We start from the raw sequence: 15,119 nt of genomic DNA, 5'->3' as shown, positions 1-15,119 counted from the left end.
GTGTTGTTGTGTTGTAATAACTCCTGTACCATCAAATTGGGGCAAGCATTGACCATAATTTAGTGGAAAATCATGTAATGGACCTTGTAAATTTAATGGAGCATAACAAGCAACCACGATTGTGTGAGATGAACTTCTGCTAACCTTTCAGATCTGTAATGAGGACGATTGACGTAAGGAGACTGTTATTTCAACAATTTGTGAAGAAGGTGTGAAAACAAGAGATATAGTAGGAGAAGAATAGAATGGAATATTCAGTGGAGAATAAAATATCTGGGCAGAAACTGCTTCTAGAAGGGCTTAGAACCAACTTCTTGTAACTAACACACAAGATTTTCTAGTTTATGAAAATGTGTCCAAATATCCTTGTTTTCTTCTGATACGCTATCTCTCCGAAAAGGAATATAGGATTTTTACTTAGCCTGATGAAAAATTGTTTCTATTGGGATGTTTTCTGATTTAGATCTGAATAAGTTATGCTCAAACTTCAAATCAAAGTGAACCTCATCGACTGATTTTACTCTTTCATGGAGGGACAAGGATCTTTCTCTGAACTTGATATTTGTTTCTTTTTCAATATTCTTTTTGCTAAATAACTTCTCTGGACTAGTCAAGACCTCAAGTGGATTAGGATTTGGATGATACCTAGTATGTACTCTACTTGAAGCCATATTTTCCTACAGAAAATGATTGCAACTGGTTTTGGAAACACTAATAGTTGGGTAAATATTCATCCTATTAGTCTCTAGTTGACTGTCAAACTCAAGAACCAGATTTATCTCTAAGACCGGATTTTCCTAGGGATGTTCTCAAGATTTACGTTCCTTGGCAACGATGCAACTATGGTAGCACTTCCTAATTCCTCCAAACTGAGGAGAAGAACCCAAATGTAACCACAAACCAATTTAAAACTATAATCTATCCCTTCCATCTTCAGAGAGGGATCTCTCTATATAAATATTCAGTCTTAGTTCTTAGGCTAGGTATTATGATCAGAGAGGAATAGATTTAATAGTTTGATGGCAAGGAAGAGGGGAAATCCACTGGGCATGGATTCATGTTAAGCTAATAATTTTCAATGAGAGGATGAAAAAATGAGGAATATTTAGAGAGGGGAAATGTAAGCAATCCTTTTGCTATTTTTTAATCAAATTTCATTATAGAGGGGTGAGAAGATGAATAGTGGAATGGAGAACATCTAAAGCATCTAGTTGAGGATGAATTCTAGATATCTCAATGGAAGAAAAACATTTAATGTTTAGTAAGCTATAGCAGAGCACTTAACAATGAATTCTAAAATAAATCTTAGCTTAACTAAACTTGAAGATGAAAAACGGGTAGAGACTGGGTTTGGGAGAGCGATGGAGGCGTTTCTGGCACTTAGGGTTTCAGAAAAGAGTTTCTGCGCCGTCGTGGCCCCAAAAGAACTGAATGGCTATGGATCGGCTAGACGCATGGCCGCTGGATATCCTGAACACGCTGTCCCTCTTCGGTCATGGGCCGGATCTGCTGAGGAGAAGGGTTATTATGGTTCGAACCAAAGTAACTTGCGACTGGTGTGCTTTCCCTCTTTCAGGATGCAGGTAGGATACCTCAGGGCGGCACCAGAAATCGATAGCCCGGAGTTTTTCAGTCCAAAACAACAGGCTCTTACCTGTTATCTTCTTGATACGCCCCCCAGCGTGAATGCTATACTCTGGCATGGCAAAGCTGTCTACGATCATGGAGAAAAGAGGCATTCGACAGTTCCCATGCCCCAGTTCGATGCGCAGTGGATTCGATCTGCCGGCATAGGGCGGATTTTAATTGGTAAAGCCGTAGAACAAGCAGGGGGAGGGCGTAGGGAACTGGATCCGCGGTGTATGGAGTTTCTTATGCCCTCTGCAGCGCAGATCTGGGCTCCTATCACCTCGACACTGCGTTTTACGCACCCTTCTACAACACACGGACCAAAACAGTGTGGTCTCGGCTCAGATCTACTTGATCTAGCATCCATACGAGCACAGATTGATCCCAAACAGCAGGTTGAAGACACCATCCACAGATTGAGCAGAGTTCACGCAGATCTGGACATGCAAAAGGAAAAGCGAACAAAATCAGGGCCAGATCTGGAATTCGGCCTACAGCCAGAGCAGGTAACAAACAATTGTTTTCAGATTTTGATAAAACCCCCACAAGGGAAAACTCGGTTAGTATGGGTTCATGCAGGAAGCACCTCCATGCAACTGAAACAACAAATTTGGGTAGAAATGGGATACCCAGTCCAGATCCAACATCTGGTTAGTGGAAGGTGGTCTCTACAGGACTGCAGATCGATGGAAAGCTATGAGATTGGGCCAGGGTCAATCATTTCTTTAAACCTCAGATTGAGAGGAGGGGCTACGCCTAAGGGACAGCAAAGCGGAGACAAGGGAAAAAAAACTGCACCTCAGCACCAACCCAAGGGAGGGTTATCCTACAAAAATATTTTACAGGGCAGCAGAGATTCAGGGTCCTCTCCAGATCAAGGCGGCCATATACCCAGGCCATACATAGTAGATCAGGCAGAGCAAACCCCAGCTTTAAACTTAGATTCTTCTGGGCTGGATGATTTCGTAAAGTCCTATGAAACGCAAGCCCTCATTTGTCGTTTCAACAGTTTTTGGCCAAAACCCTTGGATCTATTCCATTGGATCTTCACCAGCTGGACCATGGAATGTGATATTCATCTCTGCTCAAAGGGGTTTTTTATAGTTAGATTTTCATCCAAGGAAGTCAGAGACACAGTTATTAGTGCAGGACCCTGGTTTTGGGGAACATCGGGGCTGTTTATGACCCCATGGTTCCCAGATTTTGATCCAAACAAAATGACTGTAACCAAAATGCCGGTCTGGGTTAGACTATATAATCTACCTCTGCATTTTTGGAATGAACGAGTTCTGGAAGGCATTGGGAACAGCATTGGGAGATATATCAAAACAGATCTGGATAGGATTGATGAAAGGATCTACACTTACGCACGTATCTGTGTGGAAGTAGATTTAAGCAAAGGGCTGCCGGACAATATAAGGTTGATCTACAAACAACAAAACTGGTTGCAAGTGCTAGACTATGAAAATACCGCCTTCAGATGTAGACTCTGTAGGCAGACAGGACACTTACAAAGCACATGCCCAGAAGCCAAGAGTAAAAAGAAGCAGAAAGGGAAGCAGAGGAAAGGATGGCAATTCTCGCCACCAGCTTCAGAGGACGAAGAATCAGAAGCAGAGGAGGAAGAGATCCCTGCAGAGAAGACCGAGGCAGCTCAAGAAATGGAGAAACAGAAAGGAAACACAACAGACAACAAGGCAGAGATGACAAGCGTGGACCACAGTATAGGAGGCACCAAGCGACATCACCACTCAGATACCTCAGATTCAGACAAAGAAATTGGATTACAGAATGTAGAAACACAGTTGATCATTGCTCCGACCGAACCCACCCAAGGCGAGTGGCGTAAGGTCGAAAAGAAAAAGGGGCGGAAAACTTGAACTATCTTCAGTTTTCTGCCTCTTTTCATACTCTCTTCCCTCTTCTCTTTTTCTTATTTCTTATTGCACGTTAGTCTTCTAACGCTGCGTAGAGCCCTTGTGGCAGTTCACAGTATGCTTCATTGCATAAGCAGATGTAACTTTTCATTATCTTTTTAATAAAAAGTTACTGTTTTTTCTTCGGAAAAAAAAAAAAAAAAAAAAAAACTAAACTTGAAGACATAACAAATCAAGCATGATTATAACAAGAGATAAATTCACATACACAAGAGAAAACATCAACATAAGAAATTGGCACATGAATCCCTGTAAAAGTCAACTTAAGCCTTCATCATTCAATGAAACTTTAATGAAGATATACAATACACAATGTTTTCTTTCTATAACCCTAATCAACTGTTTCATTAATAAAAAATACATCATATATAGATAAAAAAAAAAAAAAATTCCTTCATTTAGGAACTAAATTCCCTCAAAAAGATTCAATTTTTGCCTTCAGCATCGAATATAGAACTACTCCCTAGAAACTAGGAAATTATTTTGACTATTTTTCAAACTAAGAACTTCTTAAACAAATTACATTGAACACAAGCATAAAAATGAGTCCCAAACACCTCGGGACATTTACCATGACCATAAAATTAAATTACACAAATTGTAGATATGAATTTCATCATCAAAGTATTCACTGTGTGGAAGCACAATGCATTCGCTACGCTACACCCTTCTTCAACAGAAGTGTAGCAACAAAAGCACAATGAATTGATTATTTGAAAGCTTTTGACCATGCCTTGTACTTCTTGATGTGCCAAATAAGTAGAAAAAAACTCCCACATCATCATACACCCACTGTAAAACACTTTTTTCAACTATGTACTTCCACCCATCAAAATCATCATCTATAGCAAAAGCGCAACGCCTAAGCGCAATGAATTTTCACCTTCGTAAGTTGTACTAGGTACTGGGGTCTATGAATGAAGAAAATAGCTTGTTGATGATGCTCATAGTATTAAAAACTTCCTTGGGCCTCCATTCATAAGAAGCAGCACAAAAATCCCCGATCTTCTACTAAAACTTATTTCTTTGGACAGTAGCACAACAACTGTGCTGTGTTACTGTGTCACTTGCTTCCTTTACCCAAAAATTCCAAAACGTAAGGTATAAGATTAATATAGGACGATGTACTTCAAACAAAAAGGGAAAAATAAAAATTTATCTTAAGTACATGTTTAAACTTAAACCTTAGCTACCTCAGCGGACAAGTCCATATTTCCTATTTCTTCTCTCTAGTTTTCCTCGAATGCCTCCTAAAATGTTTCTTCATAGCCCTCAACTCCTTCTTAAAAGTGAGATTTTTCCTAAAAATGTTCTTGATATTTTTATGTAAGGGTTGAGTTCTCTTCAACATATACTTGACCTCAAACAATGTTGCCTCACAGATGTTCAAGTTGTCATGTATATTTTGTTTGGCCCTTTCATCGTGTTCCCTAAGCCTAGTGATTTCATTTTGAGCTTTCTTCAACTGCTTCTTCAATCGATGGAAAGTGTGTTTCCCTTCCTCCAACTCAGCCTTCTTCTCTTCTTGCACTGATTCTTCTTTTTGTAGCTACAACTTCCTCGCTGAAGACCTAGTTATAGGAATTCTTGCTCATGATGTCTCTAGCTTTTGAATGTTCTGTATTGTTGCATTTTATTTGTCTTTAGACTTAGTGGAATATGGAGTTGTCTTCATCACTGGTTTTAATTCATTAGTCTTAGGTATCTTCTCCAAAATGTTCTCATTTAACTCCTTATTATCATGTTGTAATTGAGTAATGACTAAATGAGTCATTTTCAATTGTTCTTGTAGTTCTATGATTTCCTTATCCTTGCCACCTGAAACAACATCCTATAGTATGGTATTTATAACTTCAAATGGTTATTGAGGTGTTTTCTCAAGAGGAAATCTCTTCACAACAACTCTTGTGAGTGGTTTCTTAGAAGCCTCCACCACCTCAGGAGAAAAATGAAGCTTTTTACCATTTTTCTTGTCTAGTGGATCAACTGAATTTGGTGGCATTTTGACTGAACTCTCCATTGTTCATTAAACATACCTTGCCACAAATGAAGGATTATCCTTTTTACTCCAAGAGCTAGTATGACAATCAGCTGCCAACTTGGATGAATCCAAGAATGCTTGGCATGGCTGATTTTTCTTTTTCAGCTCCTCCACTACTAACAATTTGGTCAAAGAGAAATCAAGGAGACTCGCCTCTACTTGAGTTTTCTTACCCTGAACCTTAATTGCCATCTTACTAATTCTTTTGAACAAGTAAAAAGGCAGACTCAAAGGGATTTTTCCTGTGAAATGCATCAACAACTTGAAATGATATTGATAAACTCTCCCAAATTTTCCTTCACAAGCGAAATATCTATGGATGACCTTAAGAATATTTTGGTAGGGTTCTAGCAGATATTCCCTTGGAACAATAGATCCATTTTCCTTGTTTTTGTACTTTGACTTTAAGAAATCCTTGTAGTTCATTGTGTCTAAAGATATGCCCTTGAACCATTATTCTTATTGTAGAGGGATTTCTGTAGCAGCTAAAATGGTAGCCTCTAATAATGGAAATTTCAATTCTCCAACCGTAACATCTACCCCAGTGAAGTTCAAAGTAAACTCTTTGGACAATTGAACACTGCAACCTTGTATCTTCTCACAAAATTTGACGCAACTTGTTTATTCAAAAGCAACTGTAATTGTTGTATATAATTTTATGAAGGTGGGATCTGGAGGCTAAGACCTGACTATGTATCCCCCTTTGTTCTTGTTTGTTTATGGTGTTGTCATGACTCGCAACAAAAGATGAATTCTGGGGTTTCTCAATGCAATTACAATGCTTAACAATTTAGTGCAACAATAATGCAAAATATATGGAATTAGGGTTTTAGATGAGGGCTTATGGAAAGCTTTGAATGAAAATACCTATACTAACAAATTCAAACAACAAAACTCAACTATCCTACCCAAATGCAACTATTTTTTGTTTTATCTACAACAGAATTTCAAATACACATGCGCAAGAAGAAATCACAGTGCATAAGGGGAATAGGTTTCTTGATATTCTAGGGCATTAGAAATAAGGTTCTAAGACTCCAAATCACTTATATTGAATTGTGAGGCTCCATGATATAGGTGGGAAGCGAAATTTAAATGCTTGACATAGCTAAAACATAAAATGCAACGACTGTGTGAAAGTGCAGCAAATTCTCCTGACACAGCAAGGAAAACACAGCGATCTAAGAATCCGAGATTCGCAAGGCCATCTTTTGTTTTCCTCGAAAGGTAAGGGTAAATTGAACATCATAGAAGATGAATCATTCAAGAAAATGAGGATTGGAAACCTGGAAGTGGTGATAACCTCTTGACTTGTAAAAGTGCAACGATTGTCCCTGAGAGTAGCAACTGTCCCTAAGCGCAACAACTCCCCTAGAGAATTAGTGCAACAAGTTCTAACTAATGTACAAAATTCTTTTGGTAGAATAAGGAGTAAATCATTGATTTATTGGATGCTAAAATAAGTTGTTGAACTCCCAAGATGACTAAAAGCCGCCTTGAAAAATACTCATTGCAATTTGAAGTTTGAATCATGAAAGCACAACAAAGGAAGATCTCATACTCATTTTTTTGAAGGGTGATGTCATTGCACATGCTTGATTTGACAATAAAACTCATTGAAATGACACCACTATTTTGTCTCAATGATGGGAGAATAATAACCATCTATTAACCTAAACCCTTTTTAAACTATTGACAACTTGATTTTATTTTCCACTCACACTAACACTAAGACTTAATCCCTATGAAATCGTAGGCAATATTTTACAAATTTACCAACTAATAGAAAAGGCTAAGCTTGCTTTTGACTATTATAACATAAGACGCTAATAGAAAGAATGATTGAATTGGAATCTTTGAATTGTGTTTAAGTAACTTGCAGTAAGAATGGTTGAATCAAAATCACTTGGGCCTACATAGGAAAATCACATAGGATGAAAAAATTCCAATGTTTCAAATGTATTTCCAAATGGTGGGAAACCAAATCATATATGTTCTAGCTTCCAAAACTGTGTTTGGCTAAGCGGCCTATAACACAACGATAAGAGTGATCATGTCCTCTTGCATGAGACTCATTCTCTCTCTCATGCCACCTCGCCACCTGCAGTCCAATTCCTCCCTCGAAAACACTTGCATACAATAAGTATTCCCAACTTGTAATTGTTCCTACCAGAGCATTTCTCGTCAAAGACAACCCAATTAATAGGTCAATTTAGCCCTTGCAACGCTAAAAGTATGAGTCTATACATCGAATAGATTACACGCTTCTTTCTTTCCAATATTTTTGAGCATTTGAGATAGTTATCTAGTAAGTCCTCTGAGGCGTAAGAGATTGTTGGGATACACAAGAGGAAGAACACTCTAAACATTTATTGAAGACTAGGAGCACCTTAGAGGTAAGAGCTTGTAATAGTCACTATCTTCAATAATAATATTCCACTCTTAATGTGATGAATGTATTACTTCTCAAGTCATTAAGTTGTAAGGCATGTAACTATTAACTATTGCATTCATATAAATTGTCACTAACCTCTCTACATTCATATCTACATCTTGAGTTGAAAATGCAAATTACCTTATAAACTTTAATGAGCTTGTGGTATATCAAAATTCATATGACTTCTCTCCTCCCTAAATTATTTTACCAAGCAATAACACACACAAATAAACCGTAGAAATATAATCAATAAAATAAATTTGATCTATCATGACCCATATACCTCTCTACATTCATATCTACATCTTGAGTTGGGAATGCAAATTACGTGAAAATGTGCAATTGTAAACTTAATGATCTTGTATTGTATTAAAATTCATATAACTTCCCTCCTCCCTAATTTAAGTAAACCGTAGAAATATAGTCAATAGAATAAATTTGATCTATCATAAGTGTTAGGGCGCGCTTGTTTTAGTCTTTCAATGCAAAACAACATTTTACCAGTTGCCAGCATATATGTAGCTTATCTTGTTCATCATAATATTAAGGAATATTTCCATATTAAGGAATATTTCCATAGTTTTTGTGTTGTTCTAACCTAGTTGCTTTGTATTTTTCACTTGTAAAGTTCATTGTATCACATTATTTCTTGAATATTTGTTCCTCTTCCAGCTTCCTCTGCATTCTGTTAGTTGGTCTGGTTGCCTTCCCATCAGAGAAATATATATCAGGTGTATTCTATGAAAATGATATCAAAGTAGAGGCGTTAGAAAGAATAAACTCAAGAATTGGAACAACAATATAAAATATACGGTCACTTTATCGCAAGAGTAAACTTACAAAATCTAGAGTGTTAAACTGCAAATTACTCGTTAAAGAATAGTACGAGGAGATAAAGGTATCAAAATTGACTTACTGTCTACATCTGGATCACCTCTAAATACTTAACGTTTAGGTGATATTGACTTCAATGTTAAGTCATAGGCGGAGAGATTGTCTTTTAATTAATTTTATGCTATCGCTGTTTTGTACAACAAATAGTTTGTGATTATTTTTATAAAAATTTGTTTTTTTGTCTTTTCTAAAATTTGTTTTTTAGAAGTGGCTTTTGATTTTTGTAGAATTTTTAGAAGTGGCTTTTGATTTTTATTTTCTACAAAATTTAAGACTTCTCTTATTTCTCTTAAATTAATATTTATAATTTACCTTGATTTTAAAGATTAGTTATGTAACATTTACCCCTTTAGTATAAAAAGGTATTAACTTATGACTTCTCTTATTTCCCCTAAATTAATATTTGTAATTTACCTTGATCCTAAAGATTAGGTATATAACATTTAGGCCCTTAATATAAAAAGGTGTTTCTAAGTCCAATCCTCTTTCTTAATATTTCAAACTTTTATCTTCCAAGTTCTTTGGCGAAGATGTTTGCAATTTCCCCACTTATGGAACAATGTATCAACTAAATGGTTTTGGCCTCTACATGATGTTGAATCATATGCTATTTCATGTTGATGTTCTTTTCTTTATCATGGAATCTATAATTCTTGACCAACTAGAATAGAGAAGTGTTGCCAATTAAAATTGTAGAGGTACTCACTTGTTTTGTTTTTCTTGCAAATCCTCTAAAATCTTCTAGGGCCCTACAATCTTCTTTATTGCATCTATAGAAGCCACAAATTAGACTACATCTATAGTTATTGGAATGAACTATTTTTTGTGATCTCCAAGAGATAGCTATTGATCCAAGATCATTTATGTATCCTCAACTAGGCACTCCATTTTCCTTACCCAATCAATGTTTGAATCTATATGTCCAACTAGTTTGAAGTCATCTCCCTTCATATTTGAGCTCAAAGTATTGAGTTCACTTCTAGACACTCCATTCTCCTTACCCCATCAATGTTTAAATCTATATGTCCAATTAGTTTGAGGTCATCCACCTTAATATTTGAGCTCAAAATATTGAATTCATTGCAAGTACTTTAAAGTTCTCATCCAACCTCTCAATGTCTTTCAAAAATATTTTACACTAACCTAAAAAGAATCCCAACCAAAAATGAATTATCTAATCTATCAATGATAAAGTAAATAAGATTCCCCTTAATTGCATCTCCAAATTCATTACTTTCGAATAATTATAATAAACTATACCAAATTTGTTTAATAATTCTCCAATGTATTTATTTTGGGAGATAGGTAAATTCAGATACCAGGTGTAATTTCTTTGGAATTGTGAACCGCTATTTAAAATTTGTAAAAATCAAATCTAAAATATATTTATTTTCAACCATGTTTCTTTAAAATTAATGGAGAGTAAATACCAAGGCATTACAGGTATTTGAAATTTGTAAAAATCAAATCTAAAATATATTTATTTTCAACCCTGTTTCTCTAAAATTAATGGAGCGTAAATACCGAGGCATTACAGGTAATCAAAAGCTATATGCCAATGAAATTATAATGCAAAGCTATATTACCATGGAAAATTTGAACGTCTGTAACCAACCAAGTTATCATATCAAAAGCCCAGAAATAGCAAAACTCGCTACTACAAAACATTCATAATTCCCAGGAATAATAAGGTCGAACACGCCACCCATGGCCGGCATTATTATAACTAGTAATGGGTGAGTACATATTATTAATTATCACGATCCCTAACACATTCAGGAGGCATTTTCTTATTTCTCTGCGCGTCAGTGCAGTAATTGTAGATGGTGTAGTCCTTTCTCACCCATTTCAATTGCCCCCATTGCCGCTAGTCCAGGTCTTTCAAATCTTCTTGATTCCACCACCGCCACGCCTGAGTGGCGCAGGCCGATTGCGGAGAAGAAACCTCGCAGGCATCCACATGAAATTCCCTGAAGGAGGCAATGAAGGGCGCCTTGGTCCAGTCGGTTTTCTCCAGGCCCCCTCGGGTGGCCCACTTATCCCCATTCCACAGGCTCGAATGGACCTTCATGGCCCACTTATCCCCATTCCACAGGCTCGAATGGACCTTCATCGGCTGGTTCAATGGGTACCCCAAGCCCAGGTCCTGGCAGTTCTTGAACACGCGGATAGGTATCTCGTCTACAAAAAATCTGCGCAGAAAAAACAGACCACGCCAAACCATATTCAGCTAAGAGCCAGGTTCTTTCTAAAATTGCAGAATACATTTTTCCCTGTCTCTGGTTTAAACAGGAAATAATGAGGATGTCACGGGTTCGAATCTTGGGGCTTACACAATTTGGTACTTGTTCCAGAGAACAGAGTAGGAATGGTAATCTGCGCAGAAAAAACAGACCACGCCAAACCATATTCAGCTAAGAGCCAGGTTCTTTCTAAAATTGCAGAATACATTTTTCCCTGTCTCTGGTTTAAACAGGAAATAATGAGGATGTCACGGGTTCGAATCTTGGGGTTTACACAATTTGGTACTTGTTCCAGAGAACAGAGTAGGAATGGTAATCTGCGCAGAAAAAACAGACCACGCCAAACCATATTCAGCTAAGAGCCAGGTTCTTTCTAAAATTGCAGAATACATTTTTCCCTGTCTCTGGTTTAAACAGGAAATAATGAGGATGTCACGGGTTCGAATCTTGGGGCTTACACAATTTGGTACTTGTTCCAGAGAACAGAGTAGGAATGGTAATCCTTGGTTGGGTCGAACCAGAGGTATATGCGATGCTCTCTGAAACCCTTCCCGCCTGTAAATACATTAGTCTGAAGAATGTAGGGTTTCCCGGACTTGTTGCCCAAGAATTCGAAGTCTATTTCATCGTGCTCAGCGCTCTGAGAAGAAAGCTGCCCACACCAAAACAAATATAGATACATAAGCAGGCAGAAGCAGACTCAGCCAAACACAAAAGCTCAGATATTATTATCAAGTACTCACATAAAAGGCAGTGACAGTGCCAGCGGAATCACCCTGAACCAGCTTTATCTGCATGCTGAAGTGCCCAAATAAATATGCTCCTTTGGATTCGAACCCAGCACCTGTTAATCTCATATTTCATGTAACTTTGTTATTTCAGACTGATAAAGATAAATGACGCAGAAAGAAATAGAATGGGTAATAACTTACCATGCTGTTTGTTGAGAAGAAGATTAGTCTGTCGCCCACCATCAAATTGTTTGATGTGGTCCACACCCCAGCTAGCTATGAAATTGTTGTCAAAAGGCAGAGTCACTGGCTTTTTAGGGGTGGCGCCATGAGCTAGCTATGAAATTGTTGTCAAAGGGCAGAGTCACTGGCTTTTTAGGGGTGGCAGCCATGGCTCCACGAGCCAGTAGGAGAATGAAAAAGAGACCAAAAAACTGGATGGCCTCCATAAGTTCAAACAATATTGATGATACGCAAAAATGAAGCTATGTTCAGACGATACTGATGACATCCAAAAATAAAGCTATGTGCAGAGCATGGACTGGTAGAGTACACACCCCAACACACAATGGGGAATGCATGGTGAAGAATGAACTTTTATAGCAGCAAGAGGGAGAATTAGGGGTGGGTGACAAGTGTGTTTTTAAATTTTTAAGTTATTTTTTTTTAATTGCATTCACATGGTTGAATTTAGGTTTGTGTGATCTATATCAAAAAAAAATTGAGAATAGTTTTCGGTGGAAATCATGTCACTATTCATTTGTTGACAAGTTTCGAACCAACCAGTGTGGTTCCTCGTCAAGACAAGTTGAAGAACCAGATCATAATTACATTCAGATTCATAACATCAATCATGACCATGAATCTTTTTTTTTATTAAAAGAAAATCACATTCATAATATCATGGTCATGAATCCTTCTTCTCTACATTTACTTATTTATTAAAAAAATAAAATTCACATTCATAACATCAATCATGGCCATGAATCATTCTTCTCTTCATTTATTAAAAATCAATCATGGCCATGAATCATTTTCTTTTCATTCTTTAAAAAAATAGAAAGGAAGAAAAGCACATCTCAATGTCATCTTTCTAGATCTACTTGTGAACGGTAGTGAATAACATTCAATAATTAACAACCGGTAACCTTTGTGCGGATGGAATTCAATAATTATTAACCACTCAATAGTAAAGATAGGCATAGTCAAATCACATTTTTAAAGATGTTTTTTTGGTTAATTTTAACCAAAATCTGGTACAATTTTTTAAAAGATTGAGTTTAAGTTGCTTAATCTGTAGAATTAGTGTACTATCATTTTTCAATGTTGAATCAGTTTATGCATTCTAAAACGTACTTTAAATAATAACAAAAAAACACATTTTAACATGAAATTGTATTAGTAAATTCCATTGAAAAAAATTATTTGGTAAAGTTAAATTGAAAAAAATTATTTCATCTATAAATAAATATGAGTGATAATTTATTGTAAAAATAAATATGAGTAGAAATTTATTGTAAAAATAAATTTGAGTGGAAATTTATTGTAAAAATGATAAATGATAATGGTGTAAATAGGAAACCATAATGATAATATTGGATCAATCACAAAACATTAAATATTGTGTGATAATATTACTAATTATTAAATTTAAATTAACTTAATATTTAACAAAAATTATTATTTATTATAATATAATTTTAAATATTAATTATATTAATAAATATAGTTAATATATTTCTATTAATCAATTTAATTAAATTATAAAAAACTAAAAAATATATGAGAATACAATTTATATGGTCTAAAAAGTAGTGCAAAATTATATGTTTCAATCATGAAATATGTGGAGGAGGATGAGAACAACCAACCACTTCATATTAACCATTATAATTGTTGATTAATAAGTAATATAATAATAATTATAATCATATTAGTTAAATATAAAAATATAAATATAGATTTAAGGGATTTATTACTAAAAAGTTCATCCATTAATCGAGAAGAAACAAGAATATTATAATTATATGAGTTAAATATAAAAATATAAATATAGATTTAAGGGATTTATTATGAAACAGTTCATCCATTATTCGAGAAGAAACAAGAATGTGTTAATAGACCATGAAATTTAAAAATGACACGTAGCCAAGTAATTAAAAATTATGACACGGTCAAAATTTTATCATTAAATTTTATAAAAACAAAATATACTAAGTCTTTGAAACTTTACAACTAACTAGTTATTAACGATGGTAAACAATATTCAATAACCTTTTTATTATTATTTTAATATGAAAATAATAAATTATATTTAATAATTATAATATAATAAATTAATAATTGCTTCTAAAGGTATAAACACATATGGAATAAAAAATAATTTTTATTTATTTATTTATTTATTTTTTCAGATTTTTGCGTTCAGGCGGGGGCCAATACAATTCAGAGGACAATTTTCAAGAGTCAAGAAAAAACAATAGAACTAAGAAGACAAGTTCAAAAAGTTAAGGAAAAACGAACCAAGGAGAGATTTCCTGGGGAGGTTGGAGCCACTCTTAACTTTTGAATGTTGATTACAAATCTAACCGGCTTGCCCATATCCAACTCTTCTCTTATTGACGAAAGGACTAATGCACAAGAAGCCATGTCAATTTGGGCAAGCACCCTTGACATGAAGATCTTGATGGCTATTTTTTGAAGGATTTTGGTTATAGTAATTTCAAGGATGTCTCCGAGGTTACTTTGGTTTCATCCAGAATGGACATGCCAATGGTGTTAAGGTTGTTATGGCCACATCTATTGGCTTTGACAATCTCAAGAATGGACATGCCAATGATGTTAAGGCTGTTATGCCCACATCTATTGTCTTTGACGATATCAAAGTCCTCGATATTGAGCGGATATTTAGCCCACGATTACAAACCAAATTAAACAATCAAATTTTCTCATAATTATATAAAAACTATATTTTTCAATAGATTTCCACTCCCAACCTAATTCCTTTATAATAATTATGTAAAACTAAATTTCTCAACCCTTTTTTTTTATACATTTCCATTTTCAATCAAATTCCATAATTAAAATTTATAATAATAATGTAAACTTAGAATTTCCAACCAAAATCTTGTAAACCTACTTTTATGGTCTATGATAAAAATATTAAGAAAGAAAGAAGGAATGAATTGGAATATTTTGAACCAAAAT

At 35.3% G+C, this 15,119-nt stretch overlaps 1 pseudogene; it reads right to left on the bottom strand.

The window, feature by feature from the left end:
• Positions 1 to 10,688: 10,688 nt before the first annotated feature.
• Positions 10,689 to 14,561, bottom strand: LOC149246430 (xyloglucan endotransglucosylase protein 2-like; annotated as a pseudogene).
• Between the last annotated feature and the right edge of the window lie 558 nt (positions 14,562 to 15,119).

The sequence above is a fragment of the Pinus tabuliformis genome, chromosome 7 (assembly GCF_031772625.1).
Source record: "Pinus tabuliformis cultivar Carrire ecotype Pingquan chromosome 7, CPIR1, whole genome shotgun sequence".
NCBI lineage: Eukaryota > Viridiplantae > Streptophyta > Pinopsida > Pinales > Pinaceae > Pinus > Pinus tabuliformis.
This window is presented reverse-complemented; position numbering and strand designations above follow the sequence as displayed.